Source organism: Acomys minous, assembly GCF_964271855.1.
Source record: "Acomys minous genome assembly, chromosome: 11".
Classification (NCBI taxonomy): Eukaryota; Metazoa; Chordata; class Mammalia; order Rodentia; family Muridae; genus Acomys; species Acomys minous.
This window is the reverse complement of record NC_140492.1, coordinates 78,111,898-78,139,418: the sequence shown is the minus strand read 5'-3', so window position 1 is coordinate 78,139,418 and position 27,521 is coordinate 78,111,898.

Below are 27,521 nucleotides of genomic sequence, written 5' to 3'. Positions count from 1 at the left end.
AAGTAAATAAATAAATAAATAAAGATGTTTTAAAGTCCTCTTGTCATGACTTTTTCCAGACACAGTGAGATGTAAAGAGAGGTTAAAAGAGGAATAAATTTCTCACAATTTGATGCTGTGGCATTAGCATCTTCTAGCCTCAAATTATCTTCAAACAAGGAAGCAATTCCTCAGCAAAATAACCCAAGTACCTGAAGTGTAAGGATCATGGTCTTTGTGGTGAGACTCTCCATGTGAGATCAAGAGCCAGTGTGCCCCTGGAGGCCCAGCTTACTTGGAGGGATTCTGACTAACCGGAGCTTGAGGCTCTCGTTCCTCCAGGAATGCCATCCTGGGCATACTGGCTCAAGCAATGCCACGGGTCCCATCCCTCAGCTTTTACAGGAACACCCATGATGAGGGTGCTAGGCATTTAAATGAGATTTTAGATGGCTGGAGAGATGGCTTGGTGGCTAAGAACACTGGCTGCCCTTGCAGAGGACCTCCGCTCAGTTCCCAGCACATATATGATGGTTCACAACCATTCCTAACTCCAGTTCCAAGGGAATCTGATGCTCTCTTCTGACTTTTAGGGTACCAGGCATATAGATGGTGCACAGGCATACATGCACTCAAAACCACTCATACACATAAAATAAAAATAAATACATCTCATCTGTGATTTTATGATTAGAATAACAACTCTCCCTCCTCCTCCTCCTCCTCCTGCCCCTCCTCCTCTTCCTCCTCCTCCTCCTCACAGGTGGAGGACGGGCTCTCTGAAGGCAGCAGCTCTCACACTTCTGTGCCCACCCAGAGGGCACGGGAGAGTACTGTGCTCCAAGGTCTTCTGATTCTGCATGTTTGTAGCCAGAAAAGTGACATTTCAAACAAGTGACTGGGTGAGGCTGCTGCTGCTGCTGCTGCTGCTGCTGCTGATGATGATGATGATGATTTGGAAGACATCCTACAACAATCTCCCAGGAGATTGTTTGCAGCTTGGCTTTCTACTTCCAGCTTAAAAAGCCAAGTCCAGATGTCAGGAGCACGGGAAAAGGTCCCAAGGGGCAAATCTTAATTCTAGAATAGAAAAATAGCTGGTACCATAAATAACCGTGTCTGTCGCTCTGTCGTCTGTCTGTTTGTGGGACTGGTCTCCCTCTGTAGCCTGGAGTGGACTGCAACTCACTAAGTTGCTCCAGGCTGGCCTCACACTCACTTCCTCTGCCTCCACAGAGCTGGGGTGCAGATATGACCTTTCCTCCTCGGGTGCCTCTTTCAGACTAGCTTTGTCACCACAGCTATTCTTATGTTTCCCTCTCATGGAGGTCACTAAACCACATGGCCTCAGTACTTCTCAGCATATTTCCCACACATGCACATCTTTAAAACAGGAACTGTTTCATGGTCACTACAGATACCTTGAGCCTATGGTGGAGAGAGGATTGTCTTGAATGACATGGCCATGTGCCATGACCCCAGTGCCTCAGCCCTATGGGAGTAGAAAAGCCTTGTAGGGGGGAACTCAGAAGGATGTCAGTGCCTTCCTTAGGTCCAAATGTGAATGCTGACAGCATAGGTAGAAAATGTCCACTACAGACTTCTCCAACCAGACATTTATGGCCTGCACTCTTCTCCCTGCAAAGATGTAGCCTATAAAGATTGGGTAAACCTTGATTCTTGTCCAGCTTATATAATAACCCTGCCTCCTTGGTTATCTGCATGTAATAACCTCACCTCCTTGTTCAGCTATATTCACTAATCATGCATCCCTTTTCAACTGTATATAATAAACATGGAGTTTCCAGGGTGCTGTGGTGTCTGCATCTGAGAGTCCAGCTTATCTGTGTCCTTGTGTCTGTGTCTGCCCTTTCTTCATTCCATTACCTGCTCTAGTCAGAGTCCCAGGACCCATACTATGTAAAGACACAGCACTATGGAACTCAGTTTTAGTTGTTCATGTGAACTTTGATTCATTGAGCTAAGGAAGTGCATGTTTTGGTTTTATATATACATACATGTATACACACACATATATAGCTTTTGTTGTACTTAAAATGCCTTTATAATTAAAATGTTGTAATTGTTCACAGATAAAGCCATTATGTACGTGGATATGGCAACAAAATTACATTAGGTATTGAAACAACTAGTTATTATAAGAATGTTCACAATTCCACATTTTTAAAAAGACCTCTAAGTTTTATTTTAAAATAGCAACATTTAAAATAGTCTTGCACATATTTTAATTATTAAAACAGTTATTAAAAATTAAATCTTACTTAAAAATAATACACTGATTTCTATAAATTATTTTAGAAGGAAACAAAAAATAATGTGCAGACCTCAGCTCTGGTGGATATCAAAGTTGCTGGCGCCTGGGAAAAATCACCTTTGGTTGTCCATGACAAGGTCATAATGGAAGGACAGTTTTTTTTTAATGTTCCCAATTAAAATTGTGTTCTACATTTTGAATTTTTTCTTTGTTTATTATTTTTTTGCAGGGTAAAAGGGGATGCCAAATATATCAGTGTTGAAACATTAATATTACACAGGAAGCTGTTTCATATCTTCCTTCATTTCCTTGTGAAGCAACAACTCTGTTGTTGACATAAAAGGGGGATACACCTGCGTAGATGAAGCTGCCGTCACTTTGCTGAGGTGAGACATGCAGAACACACCTATTACTTGCTAGGCATTTAAGCTGCAAGCAGATGAGATTACCCAGATCTAGAAAGTGTTAGAGCAAATGTATAAGCCAGTGGTTCTCAACCTGTGGGTCACTACCTTTTGGGGAAGTTTCTGGTGTGTTAGTATGTCTAAGAAGGAAGAAGTGCTGGGGTGGAAAGAACATTGGTGATCCACTGATAGCCTGGCCTCTAGCCAATACTTATATGAGTGGATGAAATAAATGTAGTGTTTGACAGTTTCCCCTTAGCTGTCAGATATAGGTGCCGCTGTGATGTGACACCTGCAGCAAGTGAGGGAGGGAAGATTAACCCATGTTTTCAGAGGCTTATATTACAGTGGCTGGGAAGCAGAGAAAATAGATTTTTTTCTCCTTTTCCCACTTTTGTTCTATCCAAGCCACCAAACTATGAGATGCTGGTATTCAAGGTGGATCCTACCTCTTAGTTAGTCCTTTCTGAAAACGTCTCTGCGGGCGCGCAGAGATTTGTTAATCATCCAGGTTATTCTCGGTCCAATCAAGTTAACAGGATCAACGTTCACGCCCCCAGAGTGATTATTCTTCATATACAAACATTGTAGTATTTGAATCTTAATCTCATTTCTTCCCTAGACCAACTACAATTGTCAGTCAAGTCTGTAAGAAGCAAATCCGTATTTCAGCTTTACCGTGAGATCAAGCAGCAAACAGCAGAACATGTGCTGTTAACATAAGTCAGATTAGAGTGAATAACCAGACAGCAGGCTGAGCAAGATTCCAGCAACATGACAATGATCTAAAGATTTTTTTTTAAAAACACACACTCGATCTTTTCCTTTATGTTTTGTGTGTGTGTGTGTGTGTGTGTGTGTGTGTGTGTCTTTTTTTTCTTACGTTTGTGGGAAATGTCAGCTCCATCTGCTTCTGATAATTGTATTTCTTCATGGAATAGATGACTAACACACTGACGCCCTCAGCAAGTAATAGGAAAGAGAGACAGCATACTCTAAATATAGTTTCCAAGCGAATTACCCTGGGAATGTTTGGTTCTTTCATTGCCATTCACACAAATAAGGCTGAAAAATCAGATTAAGTGGTTAAGCAGAGAGTCCCAGGATTTAATTCTCACAGACACAAGGGGTCAGCGTTTCAACACAAATAATATTGAACTTGATCAGTTTATGTGTTTGAAAGGGAAAGGGAGATGAAATTCAATATATAATTTCAAATTTCTTTCTTTTCCAGTTTAGAATCTGAAACATTAAACATTTTGGTTTAATAAGCCTGCTGATGGTGTAGAAGGTGGCGTTTAACAGTACCAGCAGCCAGTCTAGTCCCACTGGCCCTGACAGTTGAAGGGCCAATCAGACTATCTCATGCTAGCCTCAAGAACCAATACCAATCAATCAGGTTGGTGTAGCTATGAGGAAATGTGGGATGGGGAGTAAAGGTCACCTCAGGAGACTTCCTTAAAGAAGGGGGAAGCAGTTACTGCCCTAGGCTTGGCTCCATTTTTGAGACTTCAATAATGTGCTAGGAGTCCCTAATAGGTCAACACTGTATAGTGGATCAGGACCGTAGTGGTGTAACTATAAGGAAATTTAGGGGGGCAAGGTCACCTCAGGAGACTTTTCTAAAGAGTGAGAAAGCAGTCACCACCACAGCCTCGGATCCATTTTGAGACTTCACTAGTGTGCTCGAGTCCCTAGTAGATCAACACTGCAGTGGATCAGGATCTTTCGAGGGGTCTTAGGAGCTGCTCACTCTTTGCTCAACATTCTCTATGGGTCCCCAAAAGGCTTATCTCGACACTCCTGAGACTTTACTTTGAGAAAGCATATGCTTCAACACTTCTTAGGAAATATTATATTTTCATCAATGCAAAAATACATACTACAAAATTCATGCCTGCCACTGACAAAGGAATAGACTTGTATAAAACCCCTGTAGTTAGGGTTAAGGTCCATCACCTCAAAATGCTCCTTTGTGTTAAACTTATAGAAAATACCCCCCCCCCCATATCCCAGCCTCTGGAAGTTACTAATCTCCCCACAGTTTTCCTTATGTAAAGGAACTTATAGTATATATCTGGATTCTTTCACTTAGCATAATGAGTTTGAGAGTAATTTGTATTGTTTCATATTCAGATATATTTATTTTAACTGCCAGATAGGGCTCATGCCATGAGTATACCACAGTTCTTTGTCCAGTCACCAGTTGAAGGATGATTAGATTATATCTAGGTTTTGGATATTAACAAATATACTAATATAGATTTATCCCATTTATTTGTACATATAGTATACAAGTATACTAATATATACTAACATATGAATATAACACACACTAACGGAACTAATGTAAACATCTACATGTAGGTTTTTCTTTGAGAACTTGTTTTCACTTCTCTTGAGAAAATACTTCAGTGGAATTACCAAGTCCCAAGAAGTCTGAATTTGCCTTGGATCATTATTTTCTTCAAAATCCTGTGACTCTCATAGATTGAGTACATGCTCAGAATCTAGATTCCTGCCCTCTGAGAATATTCATGTCAAATAACTTTAAGACAGAAGAGGTTTAGTATGAGAGTCAGATCTTCTCTGATAAATTACCAAAGTGGGGCAAAGAGAAAGAGAAATGTTTGCTCCAGGCTCTTAAGTGAACCAGCCTTTTTAGGACTTTTGATGTGAATTTCTTAGCATTTGACATTTAATGATATTAACTCAATGACACAAATAATAAGAATGAATTGAATTGGCATTATTTGCTTTTACACTTTTTGTTTATTGAAATTGAGAAACATGCTCCCTAGTTTTTCACACCTACCATCCACCATATTAGTTGGGCCAGGAATTTTGTTACCATCCAAGATGTTCAAGACTAAGAAACTACTGTTACAGAATACTATTCAATAACCACTCAAGGAAAAAGAATTATTGAACAAATATGCACACATATATCATAATAATACAGATATAGGTCTCGTGTCATACAATGGCAGAGTCTTCTTCTGGTGATGAAGATATAAGCAAAGCTATTTTCTTTGCCCTAAGGAGTTTGCTATTTAGCAGGAAACTAGAGCAGATGACGATATGGGTTCCACGACATGCCTGGGTTATGGGGCTAAGTAGCAGGCGGGCTCACTCAATCAGGAATAGGCTTGGCGAGACCCACAGAGGCTGGTTGACATCATCCCAGTCAGAGGGAGCAGGATGTGTAAGCTTTGGAGGAGTGTGGTGTATTCAAAGCAAACAACCAGAACAGTCATTGTAAACTAAGGAGGAGTGTGGTGTGTTAATAAAAACAGTTGGAAAACCCAGGAAGGTCTGTGACAGGGTGAGGGAGGTTGTGTGGAAATAAAGCTCCAAAGGATTCAGAGGCCAGATCATATGTCTTCAACAGCAAAACTTAAGTCACAGGACTTAATTCCTAGGACAATTGGAGGCAATTTAAAAATTTGAAATAGAAAATGACACAATTATTATTTTTGCCTTTGAAAATAAGACTCTGGCTCCTGTGGCAGACTCCATTACAGTAAACCTCAACATTTCCAAACTTAGTCTGGCTTACAACAAACACTGTCTTGCAGTTTCTGAGGCCAACAACCCATAGGCAGCTCAGATGCTGCCACTGGCTTGGAACTCACAAGGCTACAACTGAGGTGCCACTCAGACTTTCCATCACCTCTGAGGAGCTACTCAGGAAGGTCCCTTGTCCACCTTCACTTGGGGCTATTGGCAGCATCCAGATTTTGTGGAACAATGGATTGAGGACTTTAGCTACTGAATGGCTGTTGCTGGAAGTGTTATCATGTTTATTGTCCTGTGGTTTGTATGTCTGTCTCTCCAGCAGCAGACAAAATGGCACCTGGCTTTCCTCAGAACAAGCGAATGAGGAAGATTGACATGGAAATAAAAAACTGTTTTTGGTAGCTTATCTTGGAAGTTTTGCTGTATTCTTATCTATCATGAGAAAAGGGGGCAGATACATCAGAAGTTAGGGACACAGGCTATTATTAAGATTCAATAGAGAAAAGATGAAGTTTGAACTTGTGTGGTGTCAATAAATATAGAAAGAAATATTAGTATTTCTTTACTGAAAAGTAGGAGATATGTTTAGAAGAACACAGTGGATAAAGCATGACAGTTGGATATGGAAGATGAAGGAATGAGGGGTTTTCAGGAAGAGTCCATATTTCAGATGTGAGATCCAGGGCAAATGGCAGCCCTATTCCTTTGAGATACAGTACACATGCCTATAATGGCAGCGCTTTGGAGGTTCACGCAGAAGGGACAGGAGTTCAAGGCTAGCCTTACAAACATAGTAAGTTTGAAGCTAGCTTGTGCTACTTGAAACTCTGTCTCAGAAAACGATGACAGGTATTGTTGGGACACAGCCCAAGAATGGAGCGCTCTCGGGGAGAATTCTAGGGAAATTCTGAATACTTTTGAAAAAATCCAATAAAATAAGACAAGAGTCTCATGACCTCAAAAACACAGAATTGGTCTTGGGTTGTGCTTATGTGCACCTCATGTAGCAGATAGGAGTGAGTTTACTTAAGATTGTACATTCCAACTGGCTATTGTTATTTGTTTATATGCCTCTATGGACTATTTTTTTTTTTGCCACATGTGGCTTATCTTTGTAATTGTATACAGGTAGAACTCATAAAAACTTTACTCAGGTAATCTTTCTTAACCTGCACAGTATAAATTGTCTGATGCTCTGAATAAAGTTGGCTATTGCAGAAGATTTTGGTCTGCCTCACTTATTGGCTCCATTCTCCCAGGTCCCACCACATTTAGAATGGTAAATAAATGGCCTCATGAATCAGGAGCCCCACAGAAGGACATGAGAGAGAAGAATGGAGCAGAAACCAGAGAAGGCTTTACCTCATGTCTATTTTGTGCATCATTTTTTTTTAAAAAGGAGGAGAACATAACAAAATCACAACTATTAGATTGCCTTCAAGTTGTTTATGATCATAATCCCTAGTTTTCAGAGAAAAACCTTTAGATAGAGAAGTATGGAAAAGAGTCCAAAAGAATATTGAAAGGATGTATAAATAAGAGGAAAAATCCCTGTTCTATTTTGGGTCATTTGTGCATTAATTAGGACTGCTATCATGATACTTAAGAAAGACAAAGATATTAACCATGAGAAAAAGTGAGTGCTTCCTTGCAGGGATATAAACTGGATGATCTAATCTTAAAATTGATAAAAAGAGAGGCAGGCAAAAAGATATTTTTTCTATTCAAGCAAAATTGAAAGTAAAAACAGTGCCTTCAATAACTGTGCTAGTGACAGTTCCCCTCAGGTTTCTTACCGGAGCCTCTTTTAGATATGTATCTTTCATTGCCTGAAAGTGACCCTGAAGTGTTGGAGTGAGGACTCGGATAGTCATTCTGATCTTGAATTATCTCCATTTTTGACGAGGACTTAGGAGAGCCTATGAAAAGGCTAACACTACAATCAAGGCAAGCTAGGGCACAGCAGGGAAAAGGAATTCGTTTATACCTAATTATGCACTAGCCAGTCTATTTAAAAGTCTACAAGGAGAGGCAGCATCGGGTAGTCCTTACTTATTATCTCAGGAGGCAAAGGAAGAGCTACAGCTATTTGAGTCCAGACTAAAAGAGGCCTTTGTGTATGCAGTGAACCCTTCACTGCCTTTAAACTTTCTTATTTCCCCACTAAATTGTCTCCAGCAAAAATATTATAGGACTAGAGGATAAAAACGTGTGAATGGCTTTATTTGTACCACAATGGTCATAAAATACCAATGCTCACCTTACTCTTCTTGCTTAATCAGCAAATCAGGAGTTGATTTGAAGTCAATGGATTTGATCCTTGCTGCATTGTATTACCCCTAGCTAATAACACGTTTTAAACGCATTAAAGAACTCTATGAATTTTCAATTCTTATTTGAAGATTACCATGGAAGGATAAGAAATCATTATCCAGCTGGTACATTGTGGGATTTTCTTGTATGAACTAAATTATAAAAGTTGTTCAACCTACTCCCATTCCATAGGCGGATACTTATTTTATTGATCATCCATCTAAGGATATGAATAGGATAATGAATAGAATAGAATGAATAGAATAATAGTCATCATACCATTAATACTTTTTTTTATCAGCCCAACAGGTAGAACTGGCTGTTTTGATTCTTCTATCATGGTTAATTCATAAACCCTTAAGTATTGTTTCTGATTCTGTTTCTATTGTAACATTATTCCTAGCAATAGACTCATTCTTACGCACATCCTAACTTCCCTGGCTTTACTGCAGAATAAGCAGCTGAGGCATTAATCTCCCCTAATTGTACTTCTCCAGAAGGAAGCTGGGAAGGGCTTATGCATCTGTCATTGCAGATGGATCCACTGGAACATTATAGATTCCTTCTCAGCAACTCCAACCCCAGGGCATCATGCACAGTGGTGGAAGGTGAGGACACAGTAAAAGTCACCATGAAGAAAGCAGACCTCCAGCTGAAGGGCAAGAGGATAGAGCAACCACATCATCAACAGTCAAATCTGCCTGCCTGGGGTCAAACTAAGGCTTTGTGCACCAAGGGAGAAGTTACTATATGAAACACACCAAGCGCCATGTCATTTGAGGATTGCTTTCTGGCCATGCTATCTGCCTTCACCTGTGCATCTGCGATGAGTACCTCATCTTCCTTTGCTTCCACTTGTAGACTGGATAGTTCCAGACCCTGCTATCTTTACTAATGACTATGTTTATTACTGAACCATGAGATTGTAATAGACTCATTCATTCATCTGTAGCAGGAATTGCACAAATTTCCTGAATAACAAGAACCTTTGGCAATGAGGTGTATAGCTTCTTTCTAATCTACTCATTGGCTTCTAAATTCATGTCATCTACAACTAAATGCATAGCACTTCATAATAGACATGCTAACCCAGCAACCCAAACTCACACGGTATCTCCAGGCTGGTAGTTCAGTTGATCTTTATTGGAATAAGAATATCTGGGATACCCAATACATGAGGACCCAGTGAGGTCTATGCCTATAATCCCATGATGCCTCTCCTCTAACATTAAAATGAGCTTATTAATCTGAGGAAATATTATTCCAAATCCCATAAGCTTAAGACAGGTATTCCTGAGTGTCTGGACAGTGGATGGTAGCTGAGGCACCATGGGGAGAAAGTCAAACTTATCACCAGAAAACAAGTAATTTTTAAAATCAAATTACTGCAATTTACGGGATAGAAACAGGATGGTTTGCAATGAGATAAATAGAGGAGATAGCAATATGTGGAATCTTGGAATCTTTATTTCTGACAAGGTTGCTATAAGGTGAGAGGGAACCCATGGCTTTGTGTCACTGGCTTTCTACAAAAAGTCCATGTCTACCAGCTCTAGTATGGTCAAGTTTATCTTATATGCACCTCTTGACTCACCTATATGAGCAGATGTTAAGTGTCTCTTCTGCGGTAGATACTTGATGGTGAGCACTGATAGGTGGTATACACTATGTGACCATGCTCACCGGTCAAGTGTCTGTCTTAACTCCAGACTCAATTCAGGTCTTCTACTCCAAAGGATAATCATCTAATTTCAAATTTGTCATTACTCCTTCCTTCTTTATTTTGCATTTGTGTACTTCTTTCCTATAAGCCACTTCTTCTTTTTCAAACAAATAGCCAGAGGTGTTTACTATTTAAAATTGTTATCTTTATATATGGCAGTAGAGTATAAGAGAAATTCACTTTTAGCTTGTGCTAGAGTACCAAAATGGCCTACAGTTGAATCTGATCTGCATTTGTTCTTCCTTTAGTACTTAGTGGGTTGGGGCACTTTAACATACCAACCTCTCTGGGCTGTAAGATATTTTCCTTGAAACTCTTCTGTCATGAGTCACTCCTGGCATTTATACTTCATTTAATATGAACCAGCTTCTCTTTGACCATGTTTTCAATAGTTATCCCAGCAATATAGTATGACCACCATCAAAGCCCTACTGGAAGACCTCTGAAAGAAAATCAGAAGTAAAAGAAAGAGAGAGAGAGAGAGAGAGAGAGAGAGAGAGAGAGAGAGAGAGAGAGAGAGAGAAGAGACCACAGACTGATGAATGTGATTTAAGGCTCTCTTACCTCTCTCTTACTTCTCTCTTCCTCTCTCTTTGTCTTTCTGTTTCTCTCACTCTTTCTCTCTCTGGGGTACCCTCCTCCCTGCTTTCCTTGTCTCCCCATGCTCACTTAATGAACTTCATATAATATGATTTTTTAAAGGTGATTTAAGGAAGCCCATATAAATGACCAAGAATGTCTGTTGTGTAGTCACAAGGCAGTAACAAGTAAGGAAAATGAGCCAGAAAATATACTAAGTGGATATGATTTCATAAGAATTCACTCTGTTTTTGAAAAAAAATGGGTTGGTCGTCTGAGGAGCTATATTTAAAATGAAGAGTGAAAAGAGTGAAAAGGAAAAAAAATGAAGAAATTTAACAATAGAGTGGAAAAAAGGAACAGGATGATGGATGGAAACTGGAGGGTAGAGAGGAGACACAAGGTTGGTTTGTTTTTAAGTGTAGAGAAATGTGAAGACAATTAAATGATAGTGTGAAGAAGGTAGCAGTGAGGAGAGAAAGGGGTAGGTAAGTGAGAAAGAGAGAGGGAGAAAGAAAGAGAGAGAGAAAGCAGGGAGGCCCTTCAAAGTATATATTTCTCAGAAAAAGTAGAATCTAAGTCTAGATGAAGAAACTGCTTTTGTTAGTAGAGGACAATTTCCACATTAAAACACAGAAGAGCACAAAAGACTTGTTGAGGGTTTTGGTGGAGGAAATTGTAGTTAATTCAGGTGGATAATTTTTCCCCTAATAGCAAATAAAGTTGTTTGCTATGAATTTATAGGTTGGAGAAAGTAAGACGTTTGGAAGAGGACAATGTTTAAAAGAAATGACAGCTGGTCCACAGCAGGTGTTCAGATGGCCATGAGGACAGAGGGAAGGGTAAACCCAGATAATATGAGAACAGGAAGGTACAAAGGTCAGAGAGGAAAAAGTACTCACCTGGACCATGGTCTCTGTCTTAGTTAGGGTTACAATTGCTGCGACAAAACACCATGAGCAAAAAAGCAAGTTGGGGAGGTTTATTTGGCTTACACTTCTACAGCACTGTTCATCACTGAGGGAAGACGGGACAGGAACAGAAACAGGGCAGTATTCTGGAGGCAAGAGCTGATGCAGAGGCCATGGAGGGTGCTGCTCACTGGCTTGCTTCCTTTGGCTTGCTCAGCCTGCTTTCTTATAGAACCTAGAACCATCAACCGAGGAATGGCACCACCCACAGTGGGCTGGGCCCTCTCTCATTGATCACTAGTTGAGAAAATGTCTTTATAGCTGGATCTCATGGAGGCATTTTCTCTATGATGGCTCTAGATTGTGTTAAGTTGACAGAAAACAAGCCAATGCAAACCCTCTTTTGGCCCTAAATAATGTAATAAACTGGGGGTGGGGTGGGGAGGAAAATCAACTTGAACTAAGAAAGGTTTTAGGGAAGTTGCAATAGGGAATTTAGCAGAAAGGAAAATAAGTTTGAGATGGTGTAAGAACTGTTTGTCATGAACGTAGGTTCCTGGAGAATAAAATGAGGAATTTATGGCAAGAACAGGAATAGGTTTGGAAAGGGAAAACATGGATCATTAAATACAAAGAAGATTTGATAAGATTTTTTAATGGTCATTACGCCTCTCTTTTCTAAGCCAACAACGACATGATTATCCCTCAAATCACTAGTGTGAAGAATTCTTCACTTAAGGCAGGCCAGTTGGGACAATTTTTGAGCTACATTAAAATAAATCATAGCAGGGAGTACAGAGATGACTCAGTAGGTGAGAGCTCTTGTTGGGCAAGTGTGAGAATCCGGGTGTGAGTACCCAACACCCACATAAAAAGCTGGAGGCATAGTAGTCTAGGTTGGCATCTGTGGTTTCTTAGGATCTGGGCCACTACAAAGGTACTATTTGCTCCAAATCACCTGCAAGAAACCTTAAGAGAATGATACCCCATTTCCCCTAAGGGGAGTTGGATAGGTTTTTGTTTGCTCTCTTGGGCTTATTTTTATTGGGAGTTGGTTGTAAGTTATTATTGGTCTTACTCAGAAAGAATGAAGTTGGACCCCGGGATGTCTCTTTTCCTTTTTCTTTATTTCTTAGGTATGGAGATAGAGGTTGGAAAGAAAGAAAGGAGGGTATAGAAATATATAGAGATGATAGGATAATAAGTAGATTATTGAATCTACTCAACTTCAGGCCTTAATTGTTACTCACAAATAAGGTTATTTTTAATTCATTAGTATAGAATTTTGTATATTGATTCAAAATAAATTTAATTTTGATACATTGGTGTAGAATTCAAATTTAAAATTACTCTCCTCATACATTAGATATATTTCTACTCTAATATGAGGTATTGAACCCATACAACTCGATTATAATACAAAGTTTACTTCCAATACCTTGAAAGTGCTATTGTAGGTGGTTTAGGATAATTAAGTAATACGAGATAATTGTTAGTTGAACAATCATAATCATGTCCATTATTAGTCTACTTTTATCACATCCTAGGTTTAACAGATAGATATGTTTCTATAGTTAGATAAGGTAAAATAGTTATATAAGGTTTTCAAAAGTCTCATAGACCTACAGAATATGGCATGTAAAGATCCTTTTTACTATTTTAAAGATTCTTTGACAACAAGAGAGGTTAACTCCTGGCAATACCCAACCTACCTCAAGAAGATGATGAGTATCAAAGAACCTACTTATGGAGATAGCTTCAAATTTGACAAACCAGACACTGGGCAAAATGCTCCTGTTTCTGCCACAGACAGAATTCTGCCTAAAAATGGGCAAGCTTGGGTGCAGGCAGAATCAACGGCCAAATTCTTCCAAGACAGGGTAAGCAAGTCCTCAATAGTTCCTGTCTCACAAATATGTCTTCCAGCTATACTGGGCCAGAAGGTTGAAGATGATGCTCTAACATTATAAAGAGCTTCAGGTGACTGTTCAGGCAGCAAACTGTCTCTATCATTTTTTTTCCATTTTGGAAGCTGTTAACTTGCACTCTTGTTTACTCAAGTAATTAAGTTTTATTCCTTCTCAACTCTCATGAGGATGAAAACCAGATAGTTTAGTCTTTTTAATTAAGCTTAGTTGATTAGGGGATAAGAAATTTTTGGCATAAATGTTTTAAATTAATAGATATGAGATATGATAGATATTATTTACATTCAGAATTTTAGACTCACCAAGATAGGAGAAATGTTTTCTGCAAAGTTGCCAAATACAATCAGTCAAAGCAAAATGAATGTAACATTTATATAATTCTTGATTGTTTCATGGTTCTTTTTGCTGTATGTAGTTTATTTTACTTACGAGCAATAATATAAATGTATATGCCAAAAAAGAGAACTGTGATAGATTTGTTTTTAATATGGCTCTAAAAATTGGTTGCTGATGGTTTTTTTAATGTATGCATAATTAAAATGCTTTTAAATTTTTCTGGGGGCAGAGACAGGCAGACCCTATGGCCCTGAGGACCTGTTAGTCTACCCCAAACCATGAGCTTCATGTCAGAGAGACTGGCCTTAGGGATTTAGCATGGGAAGTAATAGAGTACACTGTGTAACATACTCATGTGGAGCACATCAGCACTTACATTTATGAACACACATGCAGCACACCACACATATACATACACAATAAAAACATATAAATAAATTGTAATACAAATTAAATTGGATTACTTCTGGTCTAGACTGAGATATTGCTTTTGAGAAAACATCCATGTTTAGACAATAAAAATTCACCTTGTTGCTATAATTTTAATTATGAAGGATTATCACGCCCTTTTAAAATACTAGTCTGGCATGCTTAAATGTCCTGTTTTAACTTTTTAAAAGAACTACATTTCATCTTTAAATAGTATATATGTAATCATTCCAAATTTGACTAAAATCTTTATTGTTTAACATTTTTATTGTTATCATGGGGCTTAAGTGTTTTCTTGTGTCCATCAAAGATAGCTTGGAATCAGATGTGTGTGTGTGTGTGTGTGTGTGTGTGTGTGTGTGTGTGTGTACATGCATGTGACATCTATCTATCTATCTATCTATCTATCTATCAATCATCTATCTTATCTATGTCTATGTATATATACTAGAGGAAGAGTAGTGAAGTGATACATGTAAGTTTCAAAATAAAATCATATGTGTAGCCTAGAGATTTTCATTAAACCTGAGGAAGCACATTGGGAAATCAAGACTGAAATACAACTTTACTTTGGGTCATTGAGAGAAAGTCATATTATAGGAGTGGCAGGGACCTGAGAGATTTTTTTTTTGACAATGCAAATTTGGATTTAAATTAGAAAATTTTGACTCCTACGTAGAAGTAGGTGTTTCGAGAAAGAGAAGTTAGAGCTAAGAAAAGCATGGAAGCTGTGCACAGCCTGACTCTAAAATAACATGGGGACACTAACACAGATAAGCAGGAGCCCATGAGAGTTGGCAACTGCCTAAATTGCTTGATTTGCAAATTATAATGGAAAGTTCATAATTCCCAGCCTCAGTTTTTCACTATTATTGCTTTTGATACTTCAGTTCACCCCCCAATATTTATTTCTTGTAAAAATAATTGCAAATACAATAAAGGTGTTTTATCAAGGTAAGCTGATATTTTTCTGTGCCATGTAGTATTTTTTTAAAAAAGAAATAGCACAATTTCTGATTCCATAAACTAGGGACAAGAGTGAAAAACAACTCCAATCACCATTATACACAACCACATTTGTGATAGGTTCTTCCAGTTGAAGCTGGCTCTTGGTTTCAGGCCCTTTTATAAGTGGAGAACCTAGGTAACAATGCCACACATTGTACACGGTCTACAACATAGCCAGTGATGAGATGATGACCTTTTTAAAATCTACAAGATGTGTAACCAGCAGCTTTTAGCCAAACATAGAGAGCCAAGGTTGAGACAGTGGCTTGGGACTTTGAATCTCAGATTTTACATGCTTTGAAAACAACCTCTGGGTAGCACAGAGAGAAATTTCTTTTCTTTCTATGGATTTTAATATGAAATCAGATATCTATAGCTATAATTTAGTATTTTAATAAGCTCATCACCATTTACTCATATAAGGTATACCATTTACAAACCAGGGATATCTGTTTATCTGATTTCGGCTATTGTGACTTGTGAAAGCCAAAGAGAAACAGACACTCAAAACCAGTGTATTGTATTTCTGTTGTGCTGTTTCTATTCTCAATTTTGGCACTGACCAATATAGATACTGGCTGCTTTTCAGGGTTCCTCGGTCATAATAAAGAGACAGGGAGAAGAACCCTCACTCGCCCAACCCAGGAGAGAACAAGAAATAAGCCCTTGTAGCTTTAAGCCACTGCAACTTGGTGTCTATTGTCACCACAGTATAATAAAATCAACCTGTTCTGATTAAGGGTATGCATATCTACTGAACACCTGCATTATATTTGGAGTATTTTTACAAAAAAAGAAATATTGAGGGAAAGGTAGTGTGGGTGTAACAAGAAAATTTTGGTGGAAAATAGTCTTTAAACTGTCACTAGAACTAGATGAAAATAACTCACTTGCTCTTTTATGTTTAGCTATATGCTGTTATGAAAATAATCAAATATTTTGTTTTAAGTGATTCAAGTTATGAAAGGGAGTAGGAGAGTTGGGAGCACAAAATAATAAATATAGAAAGAAATTGAAAGTTCTTTCTAGGTTTGCTTAAGGTGTCAACAAGTATATGAGTGTAAATGCCTCTAATGTCAGAAAAACACAGCTGGTAGGTAGGGTTTTATGACCCCTCAGTTCTCCACCTGTGAACAATTCTTTGAAGACCATCGCAACCCTGGCAACCCTGGAAGTGTCTTCCAGATTCACAAGTCACCCATGAGGCAGGTAAGGTGAGCTGCAGAGATTGGCTGTGACTTGAGGAAGGTTCTCCAAAGTGCTTAACACTTTAACTCTTCCACATACATTTTGTGTTTAGGAAAGATTACCTTCATCTGTATGAGGAGTATTCTCCAGAGAGGAATGTGTGGTGTGGATTACAAAGTCTGTTGAAAGGATACCATGATGTTATCTGAAAGAGATTAAGGACAGTTGCTTCATATGAGTCATGAAATTTGTTTTGGGGTGTGTGTGTGTGTGTGTGTGTGTGTGTGTGTGTGTGTGTGTGTGTGTGTGTGTGTGTATAGGAAACTGAGCATAATGTCCCTGACCAGTAATGTCTCAGACAGTTGTTTTCAGAGGATCAGAGGGCTTGTTCTTTTTGCTTTAATGTCTCCCACATAGGAAGTACCTGTGGCTACCAGCAGTTTGAGCAATCTTACTTATTCTTTGGTGATTGCATACAATATGCTTTAATCATATTTATCCTTCTTTCTTCCCCCGCTTTCCAAACTTCACCAAATTCCCTTCCCAACTTCATGTCCCTTTAAACCTTTAGTGGTCCTCAACGTTCCTAATGCTGTGACCCTTTAATATAGCTTCTCGTGTTGTGGTGACCTCAACCATAAAATTATTTTCATTGATACAGCATAACTGTAATTTTTCTACTGTTATAAATTTAAATGAAGTATCTGTGTTTTCTGATGGTCTTAGGCAACCCTTGTGAAAGGATCATTCCATCCCCAAAAGGTTGGGAACCCACAGTTGAGAACCACTGTTTTAGAAACAAAACACCAAAGTTCAGTTGATACTGCCTGCATATGCGTAGGTATGGGCTATATCGGGTACCTTGCTATTGCCCCATCCCAAGGCAACCTATAAAAGCATTTATTACTTGGGTTTATAGTTCCAGAGACTTAGAGCCCATGATGGATAAACAGAGACAGCAGGTGCGAGTCATGGCAGCTAGAGCTGAAGCTGAGGGTACACATCTTGATCCACAAGCACGAAGCAAAAAAGGTAAACTGGGTAAGTCAAGTGGCTTTGACACTTCAAAGCCCACCCTAGGGACTTGCATTCTGCACCTGAACCTACTCATACAGTACCATCTGGATAGGTATGCTATCCCACAGGCAGCACTGTCTAAGAACTACAGAGGGAAACAAATATTTGAAAATAATGTGTAACTTTTGGAAACCAATATAAGGTTTGCCTTTGAACAAGTCCATGAACAAAACCCAAAGACTTAACATCTAGTAATGTGGGCAAAAAATGAAGAAATAAATCATATTATCAGATTAACTGGAACAAAATTCCAGGCCTATATACATACAATTTGCCTGTGATTGGCTTGTATACAGATGAAATATTCAGACATATAGGATCACATTCACTGTTGACCTTCCTGCTCCGGTAATTAATTTTACATGCCATATTGACTGGCTTAGGGCTGCCTGGGTTTCTAGATGTTTTCATAAGGATATTTTAAAAAGCAGGAAACATTAAATCTGCAGCGTGAATGAAGATCTGTCCTGACCAGGGTGGGCTGTCTCCTCCCACCTATCAAAGGCCTCCATTGAACAAAAAGATAAAAAAAATAAATATGCTGTCTATTCTAGCTCTGGGGCATACATCTTCTGCATCTCAGGTCTCCAGACACTCCGAGCCACACTAGTGTTCTCTTTCTGTTAGGGTTCTGAAAGCTTTGGTTGCTGCATTTTCTCCTAAGGTGCAGTGGCCCTTAGAAAATTCTCATACACTTTTTCCAGGAAGGGATATTTACTCTGCAGTTAGTGTAATGAAAGTTTTGGGTTATTTGTTAACTAAGTTGTGTTTTGTAGATATATTTCTTTTCTAATCCCAAGTGTGGGATTTTATTTTTATTTTTTAATTTTATATTTTTTGCAATTTATGCACGTTACACGCTGATTGTTATCACTTCCCTCTTATCTTCCCATTCCCACTCTCCCTCTTGCACCCTATTCCCTTCCCCTAGACCTCTGGACAGGGGCCCCTCGGACTATCAGGTCTCATCAGGGTAGCCTGAACCTCCTTCCTCTGTGTGCCTGCAAGGCTGCCACTCCGAGGGGTAGTGATCAAATCTCAGCACCATAGTTCATGTCAGGCAGTTCCTGATCTGACCTCCCCATCCCATTGGTTGCATTTGAACAGGGGGTCTTGCAGTGTGCTTGGCTGAGTATCAGATTGTGCAGGCTTCTTCGAGCTCAGATCTGAAGGCCTTGATAGTCTCCTTGTGGAGCGCCTGACCCCTCTGGGTCTTTCCATCCCTCAACTCTTCCATGGAACTCTCAATGCTTTGCCCAGAGTATGGCTGCAAGTCCTAGAATCTGTCTTGATCCATCACCGGATGGAGTCTTTCAGATGACATCTATGTTGGGCTATAATATGCACTTTTAAGTGAGTATATACCATCTATGTCTTTCTGGGTCTAAGTTACCTCACTCAGGATGATTTTTTCTAGTTCCATCCCTTTACCTACAAATTTCATGATTTCCTTGTTTTCAATAGCTGAGTAGTATTCCACTTCGTAAATGTACCACAATTTCTGTATCCGTTCTTTGATTGAAGAATATCTAGGTTGTTTCCAGATTCTGGCTATTATTAATAAAGTTGCTATAAACATAGTTGAGCAAATGTCCTTGAAATGGTAGAGCATCTTTTGGGTATATACCCGGGAGTGATATTGCTGGGTCTTGAGGTAAATCTATTTATTCCCAGTTTTCTGAGAAACGGCCAGACTGATTTCTAAAGTGGTTGTAAAAGTTTGCACTCTTGCCAGCAACCGAAAAGCGCTCCCTTTTCTCCACATCCTGGACAGTATGTGTATCACATGAGTGTTTGATCATTGCCTTTCTGATGGGTGTAAGATGGAATCTCAGATGCCTTTTGATGTGCATTTGTCTGATTACTAAGGAAGTTGACCATTTCTTTAAGGTCAACTTAAGGTTTCTAGGCAATTTTATATCCCTCTGTTGAGAATTCTCTGTTTATTTCTGTACTCTATTTTAAATTGAGTTATTTGAAGTAGTGCTGTTTACTATTTATTTTTTTTCCTCCTTTATTAATTTATTCTTGTTACATCTCAATGGTTATCCCATCCCTTGAATCCTCCCATTCTTCCCTCCCTCCTCTATTCCCCTTATTCCCCTCTCCTATGACTGTTCCTGAGGGGGATTACCTCCCCCTCTATATGCTCATAGGGTATCAAGTCTCTTCTTGGTAACTTGCTGTCCTTCCTCTGATTGCCACCAGGTCTCCCCATCCAGGGGAATGGTCAAAGGTGAGGCACCAGAGTATGTGAGAAAGTCATATCCCACTCTCCACTCTACTGTGGGGAGTGTTCTGTCCATTGGCTAGATCTGGGTAGGGGCTTAAGGTTTACCGCCTGTATTGTCCTTGGCTGGTGCCTTAGTTTGAGCGGGACCCCTGTGCCCAAATCTCCCTATCATAATGTTCTACTTGTAGGCTTCTAGGACCCTCTGGGTCCTTATACTTTGCCTTTCTCCCATGATTCTCTCATCTAGAGTACCACTAGAATGTCCTCTCCTCTGTCTCAGTTTCCTGGTAAGTGAAGGCTTTTGTGGGACATGCCCCTTGGGCTAATATGCAGATATAAGTGAGTATATACCATTTGAGTCTTTCTGCTTCTGGGTTAACTCACTCATTATGATCATTTCTAGCTCAATCCATTTATCCACAAATTTCGGGAATTCCTTGTTTTTAATAGCTGAATAGTATTCCATAGTGTATATGTACCACAGTTTCTTTATCCATTCTTCTATTGAGGGACACTTAGGCTGTTTCCATGTTCTGGCTATTATGAATAAGGCTGCTATGAACATGGTTGAGCAAATTTTCTTGCTGTGTGCTGGAGCATCTTCTGGGTATATTCCAAGGAGTGGAATAGCTGGGTCTTGAGGAAGCCCTATTCCCATTTTTCTGAGATAGCACCAGATAGATTTCCAAAGTGGTTGTACTAGTTTGCATTCCCACCAGCAATGAAGGAGTGTTCCTCTCTCCCCACATCCTCGCCAGCATGTGGTGTTGCTTGGATTTTTGATCTTAGCCATCCTGATGGGTGTAAGATGGAATCTCAGCGTTGTTTTGATTTGCATTTCCCTGATGATTAAGGAGGTTGAGCATTTCTTTAAGTGTTTCTCGGCCATTTGATATTCCTCTGTTGAGAATTCTCTGTTTAGTTCCATGCCCCATTTCTCGATTGGGTTATTTGGTTTGGTGGTATTTAATTTCTTGAGTTCTTTATATATTTTGGATATTAGACCTTTGTCAGATGTGGGGTTGGTGAAGATCTTTTCCCAGTCTGTAGGCTGTCGCTTTGTTCTCTTTACCGTGTCACCTGCCTTACAGAAGCTTCTCAGCCTCATGAGGTCCCATTTATTAATTGTTGACATTAATGCCTGGGCTGTTGGTGTTCTGTTCAGGAAGTTGTCTCCTGTGCCAATATGTTCCAGGCTCTTCCCCACTTTTTCTTCTAAGTGATTTAGTGTCTCTGGTTTTATGTTGAGGTCTTTAATCCACTTGGATTTGAGTTTTGTACAAGGTGACAAATATGGGTCCAGTTGCATTTTTTTACACATAGACATCCAGTTAGACCAGCACCATTTGTTGAAGATGCTATCCCTTTTCCATCGAATGGATTTGGCTTCTTTGTCAAAAATCAAATGCCCATATGTGTGTGGATTCATATCTGGGTCTTCGATTCGATTCCACTGATCAACCGGCCTGTTGCTGTGCCAGTACCATGCTGTTTTAATTACTATTGCTTTATAGTACAGTTTGAGATCAGGTATGGAGACTCCTCCAGAGCACCTTTTATTGTACAAGATTGTTTTAGCTATTCTGGGTTTTTTGTTTTTCCATATGAAGTTCAGAATTGAACTTTCAATGTCTTTAAAAAATTGTGTAGGTATTTTGATAGGGATTGCATTGAATCTGTAGATTGCTTTTGGTAGGATGGCCATTTTTATTATGTTAATTCTCCCTATCCATGAGCAAGGTAGATCCTTCCATCTTCTCATGTCATCTTCAATCTCTTTCTTTAGGGTTTTGAAATTTTTTTCCAAACAGGTCCTTCACTTGCTTAGTAAGAGTAACTCCTAAGTACTTTATATTGCTTGTGGCTAATGTGAAGGGTGTATTTTTCCTAATTTCTTCCTCTGCAAGCTTATCATTTGTGTATAGGAAGGCTACAGACTTTTTTGAGTTAATTTTGTATCCAGCCAATTTGCTGAAGGTGTTTATCATCTGTAGGAGTTCTCTGGTGGAATGTTGAGGGTCGCTTATGTAGACTATCATATCATCTGCAAATAGGGATAATTTGACTTCCTCCTTTCCCATTTGAATACCCTTGATCTCCTTATGTTGTCTTATTGCTCTGGCTAGAACTTCGAGTACTATATTGAAGAGATATGGAGAGAGTGGGCAGCCTTGCCCTGTTCCTGATTTTAGAGGAATTTCCTTAAGTATCTCACCATTTACTTTGATTTTGGCTATTGGCTTCCTATATATAGCCTTTATTATGTTGAGGAAAGTGCCTTGTATTCCCGATCTCTCTAAAACTTTAAACATGAATGGGTGTTGGATTTTATCAAATGCTTTCTCTGCATCCAAAGAGATGATCATGTGGTTTTTTATTTTCATTTTGTTTATGTGGTGGATTACATTGATGGATTTCCGTATATTAAACCATCCCTGCATGCCTGGAATGAAGCCTACTTGGTCATGATGAATGATATCTCTGATGTGCTCTTGTATTCGTTTTGCAAGTATTTTATTTAGTATTTTTGCATCGATGTTCATCAGAGAAATTGGTCTGAAATTCTCTTTCTTTGTTGAGTCTTTGTTAGGTTTAGGTATCAATGAGACTATGGCCTCATAGAATGAGTTTGGTAATGTTTCATCCCTTTCTATCTTTTGGAGTAGCTTGAAGAGTATCGGTATTAGCTCGCCCTTGAAGGTCTGGTAGAATTCTGCACTGAAGCCATCTGGCCCTGGGCTTTTTTTGGTTGGGAGACTATCAATGATTACTTCAATTTCTGTAGGGGAAATGGGACTATTTAGCTTGTTTATCTGCTCTTCACTCAACTTTGGCAAGTGAAATTGATCAAGAAAATCGTCCATTTCCCTTAGATTTTCAAATTTTGTGGCATATATGCCTTCAAAGTAGGATCTTATGATTCTTTGTATTTCTTCAGTGTCTGTTGTTATGTCTCCCTTTTCATTTCTGATTTTGTTGATTTCAATACTGTCTCTCTGCTTTTTAGTTAGTTTGGCTAATGGTCTGTCTATCTTGTTGACTTTCTCAAAGAACCAGCTCTTGGTTTTGTTGATTCTTTGGACTGTTTTCTTAGTTTCTAATTTGTTAATTTCACTCCTGAGTTTGATTATTTCCAGACGTCTACTCCTTTTGGGTGTTTCTGCTTCTTTTTTTTTCTAGGGCTTCCAGTTGTGTCGTTAAGGTGTTTATGTGCGCTGCTTCCAATTTCTTTTTAAAGGCACTTAGTGCTATGAATTTTCCTCTTAGCACTGCTTTCAATGTATCCCACAAATTTGGGTATGTTGTTCCTTCATTTTCATTGAATTTCAGAAACTCCTTGATTTCTTTCTTTATTTCTTCCCTGACCCAGGTGTCATTTAGCAGAGAGTTGTTTAGTTTCCACATACGTGTAGGCTTTTTGTTATTTCTGTTGTTGTTGAATTGCAGCCTAAGCCCATGATGATCTGATAGGATACAAGGTATTATTTCAATCCTCTTGTATCTGTTGAGGCTTTCTTTGTGAACTACAATGTGATGTGATCAATTTTGGAGAAGGTTCCATGGGGTGCAGAGAAGAAGGTATATTCTTTCTTGTTTGGGTGAAAGGTTCTATAGATATCTGTTAGATCCATTTGACCCATGGCATTGGTTAATGATGTTATTTCTCGGCTTAGTTTCTGTTTCAATGACTTGTCCTTCAGTGAGAGTGGGGTGTTGAAGTCTCCCACTATTATTGTGTGGGGATCGATGTGTGGTTTAAGCCTTTTTAGCAGATCTTTTACAAATGCGGGTGCCCTTGTATTGAGAGCATAGATGTTCAGAATTGTGATGTCATCTTGGTTGACTTTACCTTTGATGAGTAAGAAGTGTCCATCCTCATCCCTTTTGATTAATCTTGGTTGAAAATCTATTTTGTTTGATATTAAAATGGCTATGCCTGCTTGCTTCTTGTGTCCATTTGCTTGGAATATTTTTTTCCAAACTTTTATCCTGAGGTAATGCCTATCATTATGGGTGAGATGTGTTTCTTGAATGCAGAAGAATGTTGGATCCTGTTTATGCACCCATTCAGTTAGTCTGTGTCTTTTTATTGGAGAATTGAGACCATTGATGTTGAGAGATATTAACGACCAGTTACTATTAAGAGTCCTAATTTTGATGTTGGTTCCAGTTGAGCGTTTGTGTAGTTGTGCTTTTGCCATGGTATAGTTATCTATTTTCTGAGTAGTTTTGATTGTAGCCTGACCCTTTGGGATGGAGTTTTCCTTCTAGTACGTTCTGTAAAGCTGGATTTGTGGATAGGTACTGTTTGAATTTAGTTTTGTCATGGAATATTTTGTTTTCTCCATCAATGGTTATTGATAGTTTTGCTGGGTAAAGTAGTCTGGCCTGGCATCTGTGGTCTCTTAGGATTTGCAGGATCTCTGTCCAGGCCCTTCTGGCTTTGATGGTCTCTGCTGAGAAGTTGGGTGTAATTCTGATAGGTTTGCCATTAAATGTTATTTGGCCCTTTTCCCTTGCAGCTTTTAATATTTTTTCTTTGTTCTGTATGTTTTGTGTTTTGATTATTATGTGACGGGCAGTTTTTCTTTTCTGGTCAATTCTATTTGGTGTTCTGTATGCCTCTTGTATGTTTATAGGCATCTCTTTCTTTAGATTGGGGAAATTTTCTTCTATGATTTTGCTGAGAAGAGTTTCTGGGCCTTGGAGTCTGATATCTTCTCTTTCTTCAATGCCTATTATCCTCAGATTTCTTCTTTTCATGGTGTCCTTAATTTCTTGGATGTTTTGTGTCAGGAATTTTCCAGATTTGGCATTTTCTTTATTGGTTGCTTCAAGATCTGTTATTGTATCTTCTAGGCTTGAGATTCGTTCTTCCATCTCTTGGATTCTGTTAGAAAAGCTCAGCACTGTGTCATTCGCCTTCTTCTCTGAGGCCTCACATTCTCGTTTTTCTTCTGTCTGTGTGTTTATCATTGAATCCATTTTCATTTTCATATCTTGAACAGATTTTTTAATTTATTTCATCTGGGTGTTTATATTTTCCTGAAAATTTTCCATTTCCACTCTATGTGCTTCTTTTATGTCTCGCACCTGCTTCGCTGCTTCTTCCTGCATGTGATTTCGAATTTTATTTGTTTCCTCCATTAACATCCTCATTACCAAGGATCTGAGGTCATTTTCTTGTGCTTCCGTTGTATGTGAGTTCTCCGGGTTGTTTTCTTTGGGATAGCTGGGAACTGGAGATGTCATGTTGTTTTGGGGGTTTTTGCGAATGCTTTTACACTGTCCCTTAGGCATCTTGCCGTCTCTGTTTTTGTTGGGTAACTTCCAGAGTTGAGTGGAGGGAGTCTGATGATAGATTCACTTGTTTTCTCACGATTTCCGTAGGCTGGAAGCCCTGATACTTCACTGGTGTGGATGGCAGGAGGTTATCCCTGTAGTTTTGGGCTCTCACCACCAGTGATCCTCAGCTCTCCTTTGCTGTGGGTCCTGCAATCGTTCTGGGTCTCTGAATGATTGTTGGGTCAGGCCAAGGTATCCACAACCTTTTGGGTCCCCTGCCAAGTCCAGCCAGGGATACTGGGCCCAAGCCACGCATCGAGCTCAGCTAGTTTCTCAGGGCCTGAACCGTCTGCCATAGCAGGAGAGCTGCGACTGCACTGAGCAAGCACCTGGTGGAAGTGAGCGCTCTGCCCAGCTTGTGTCACCGCAGGAAAACCAAGGCTGCACTGAGCAAGCACCCAAGGTATAACTGAGCGCTCCGCCCAGCCCCCGTCACAGCAGGAAAATTGCGGCAGCGCTGAGCAAGCACCTAGGGTAGAAGTGAGCGCTTCGCCAGGCTTGCGTCACAGCAGGGAAACTGAGACCGCACTGAGGAAGCACCCAGGGTAGAAGCGAGCGCTCCGCCCAACTTTCGTCGCAGCAGGCAAACCAAGGCTGCTCTGGGCAAGCACCCAGAGTATAACTGAGCTCTCCACGCTGCTTGCGTCACAGTAGGAAAACTGCGTCTGCGCTGGGCAAGCACCCAGAGTATAACTGAGCGCTCCGCCCCGCTCGAGTCACAGTAGGAAAACTGCGTCTGCGCTGGGCAAGCACCCGGAGTATAACTGAGCGCTCCGCCCCGCTCGAGTCACAGCAGGAAAACTGCGTCTGCGCTGGGCAAGCACCCGGAGTATAACTGAGCGCTCCGCCCCGCTCGTGTCACAGCAGGAAAACTGCGTCTGCGCTGGGCAAGCACCCGGAGTATAACTGAGCGCTCCGCCCCGCTCGAGTCACAGCAGGAAAACTGCGTCTGCGCTGGGCAAGCACCCGGAGTATAACTGAGCGCTCCGTCCCGCTCGTGTCACAGCAGGAAAACTGCGTCTGCGCTGAGCCGGAGCCCAGGGTGGAAGCGGGCACTCCGCCTAGCCTGCGTCACAGCAGGGGAGCTGCGCCTCAGGCAGAATTGCCCGCCGAGCTGAGCCAGCCTCTCCACAGCACAGCTCACTGAGCAAACCCAGGACTCCGGGCCGAACCGTCCGCTGAGTCCAGCCTGGGTCTCAAGGCACCACGCGACCCAAATCCTGTCCAGAGTCCCCTCACCCGCAGCAACTCTAATCGCCTCCACTGGAAGGCTCTGAGCTGCAAACTTCAGCCACCGCTGCTGGCGCTGCCGGAGCCGCTGGCGCTGCCGGAGCCGCTGATGGCACTGCTGTCCTCACCGCCGCCGCTCTGATCCAAGAAAGTCCTCGCTCCTCCCGTGTGCAGGGGCAGGCAGGTCCTCCACACCCTGGTCCCTCCGAACCGTGGAGCACTTCTGCTGCCGTGGTATGGGGACCTTGGTGTTCCTGGCTCAGAAATCTGTGCAATTCCCTGAATTGTTTGCTGGAGCTTTCAAACACGGTCCACACTGCTCGCCGCCATCTTGGATCTCCGCTATTTATTTATTTATTTATTTACAATATTCTGCCTGCATGTGTGCCTGCTGGCCAGAAGAGGGCACTAGATCTCAATATAGATTGTTCTGACCCACCATGTGGTAGTTGGGAATTGAACTCAAGACTTTTGGAAGAACAGCCATTGCTCTTAACCTATGAGCCATCTCTTCAGCCCTGGTGCTTAATTTCTTGAGTTCTTTATATATTTTGAATATTAACCTTTTGTCAGATGTGGGGTCGGTGAATATCTTTCCCTAGTCTGTAGGCTGTTGTTTTGTTCTGTTGATAATATCCTTTGCCTTTCAGAAGCTTTTCAGTTTCATGAGATCCCATTTATTAATTGTTGACCCTAGAGCCTGAGCTATTGGTGTTCTGTTCAGGAAGTTGTCTCCTGCGCCAATAAGTTCAAGGTTCTTCCCCAGTTTTTCTTCTACTGGGTTTAGTGTGTCTGCTTTTATGTTGAGGTCTTTAATCCACTTGGACTTGAATTCTGTGCAGGGTGATAAAACACCCTTATTGTATTTGCAGTTATTTTTACAAGAAATAAATATGGGGGGTGAACTGAAGTATCAAAAGCAATAATAGTGAAAAACTGAGGCTGCCTATGCTTTCAGTATCTCTTCAATATAGTACCTGAAGTTGTAGTAGCTAGATCAATAACACAACTAAAGAAGATCAAGGGAATACAAATTGGAAAGG